General features: G+C 46.6%; 1 protein-coding gene across 4 annotated transcripts in view; it reads right to left on the reverse strand.

The window, feature by feature from the left end:
* LOC123762961 (synaptotagmin-15) overlaps window positions 1–2,500 on the reverse strand; it is a 140,213-nt gene that overhangs the window by 61,489 nt on the left and 76,224 nt on the right. Inside the window, exon 1 of one of the 4 annotated variants that reach the window (XM_069302056.1) lies at window positions 1–109. This exon is cut by the window's left edge and continues 1,298 nt beyond it. The exons of 2 other annotated variants lie outside the window; for them this stretch is intronic. The gene's annotated coding sequence lies outside the window, so the exon portion shown is untranslated. Of the gene's footprint in view, window positions 110–2,500 lie in introns of those variants that run through there. One more of the 4 variants, XM_045749819.2, reaches the window with a different exon arrangement.

Raw genomic sequence — 2,500 nt, forward strand, 5'->3', positions numbered from 1 at the left:
GAGGGTGTGGTGCCTGGTTAGGGAGTGTGGCGTCTATAGAGGCCTAGAGGGGCGTGGTGCACGGAGGACCGTCCTCGGCGGCGTCCAGGGACCTACTAACCTGTTGGCTACCTGGAGACCGGCGCCACGCACTCTCTGGCCACGCCGCCCGGTGTACCTCATGCCGCGTGTGACGTCATCACAACAATACCACTAATACCACCACAACAATATACCACCACCACACACCGTAATCACTACCACCACCACCACTCACCACAACCACAACGATTCTGAATAATATAAGGAAGTACTGGCACCCAGTACGGGTTGTCAACAAGTGGAAGGGACTGAGGGAAGAGGTACTAGAAGCCACCTCTATCCATAAACTCTCCAGCCCAATTCGACAAAGACTTTGTACGTTTAGAATAGTTAGATTATAGCGCCGTGGGTACAAGAGGGGCTAGCAGGCAGGGCATCAAGAGCTATATGACCTCACTTCTCCGTAGTCACGGATAGATAAGTATTGATAGGTAAGATAAGTACCACCACCACCACCACCACCACCACCACCACCACCACCACCAAAAGAAGCATGCATTATTAGCAAGAAAAACACCACCACCTCCACCCCCAGGAGCAGCAGCAGCACCACCACCACCACCACCACCACCACCAGCAGCACCACCACCACCACCAGGAGCAGCAGCAACAGCAGCAGCAGCAGCAGCAGCAGGAGGTAGAGCAGAGCCCAGTACACACACCACAGCAGGTTGTCACCCTGGGCCTCACAGTTCACTACACGCCTCCCACCATCCACCTCACCTGCCCAACAATACACACTTCTTATACACAACTCTCCTTCTACTTCCCAACTAATGTCATATTCTCTATTTTCACACATTTTATGTGTTTTCTGCCCAAAACGCTGTGTGCCTTAGTGGCTTTGCAAGAATGTCAAAATACAATACCAATCCTATGTAATCTCACAAACCATTTGTACCTTCTTGTAAATAAAATTATTATTATTATTATTATTATTATTATTATTATTATTATTATTATTATTATTATTATTATTATATTTGGAGCCTTGTCGCCACTCGGAGCAAGAAGTACTCACATAGTTGTAAGTTGCGGGGGTTGAGCTCTGGCTCTATGGTCCCGCCTCTCAACTGTGTATCAACTGATGTACAGATTTCTGAGCCTACTGGGCTCTGTCATATCTACATTTGAAATTGTGTATGGAGTCAGCCTCCACCACATCACTGCCTAATGCATTCCATTTATTAACTACTCTGACACTGAAAGAAATCTTTCTATTGTCTCTGTGGCTCATCTGGATACTAAGTTTCCACCTGTGTTAAAGATAAGTATTCACCTACTTGTGCTTGCGGGGGTTGAGCTCTGCTCTTTCGGCCCGCCTCTCAACTGTCAGTCAACTGTTTCTACTATTACTTTTTTTTCACACCACACACACACACACACACACACACACACACACACACACACACACACACACACACACACACACACACACACACACACACACACCAGGAAGCAGCCCATGACAGCTGACTAACTCCCAGGTACCTATTTACTGCTAAGTAACAGGGGCATAGGGTGAAAAAATCTCTGCCCATCGTTTCTCGCCGGCGCCCGGGATCGAACCCGGGACCACAGGATCACGTGTCCAGCGTGCTGTCCGCTCGCCCACCGGCTCCCAAAGTGTGAGTTAAAGTGAGTGTGTGAGTGCGTGTTAAAGACAAGCTTGTTCCGGTATACTCACTGTATGATGTGTTGTTTGCTTAATTTTTAAAATACAAAGTGCTTGATAATGCTACAAATTGTCTGTAATTTCTCAACTTTTATTCAGGTGATGATCGGTTCATTGAGGGAGTCACTGAACTTCCCCTAATAATACCCGCCCTTCCCTCGGCCTTCATAGAAAACGATCTCCTAGTGAGAATAATAGAAAACGGTAAATAAAGAAGGCTAATAAGGCTAACTTAGCCTTATTAGCTAACTTAGATTTAAGGCTAACTTAGCCTTAGATTTAAGGCTAACTTAGATATTTCACATCTTTGGGTATTTTAGGACGCATGCAGTATATTTTAGGACTTGATTTGTATTCTCATTGTGAGGGACAGGAAGCCTATCAGGATCATCGAGGTCCTCATAGCTCGACCTTCCGTAGGTTGCAACCTGCAAAAGTTGACTAACGCCCCATAGGGGTTCCATAATTCCCTATTTACTACTAGGTGAACAGAGGGTGTAAGCGGAAAACCTGTCCTCCGAGAAGGATTTTACCCGAATTTACCTGAGGGGGCCACCATCTATCGCGTGGCGACGACGGGGACAGGAAACTGCCGGCTTGTCAGAGGTCCCCCCCATATTTTCCATGAGAATTTCTCATATTGATATAAGCCTAGGGTACATGCGCAGGCAGAGAGTATAGTGTCCTCTCGTATGGTACACGGTGTATAATTTGACTTATAAATCCCTACCGGCCAAAACATGA

This window comes from Procambarus clarkii, chromosome 47 (genome assembly GCF_040958095.1).
Source record: "Procambarus clarkii isolate CNS0578487 chromosome 47, FALCON_Pclarkii_2.0, whole genome shotgun sequence".
Lineage (NCBI taxonomy): Eukaryota > Metazoa > Arthropoda > Malacostraca > Decapoda > Cambaridae > Procambarus > Procambarus clarkii.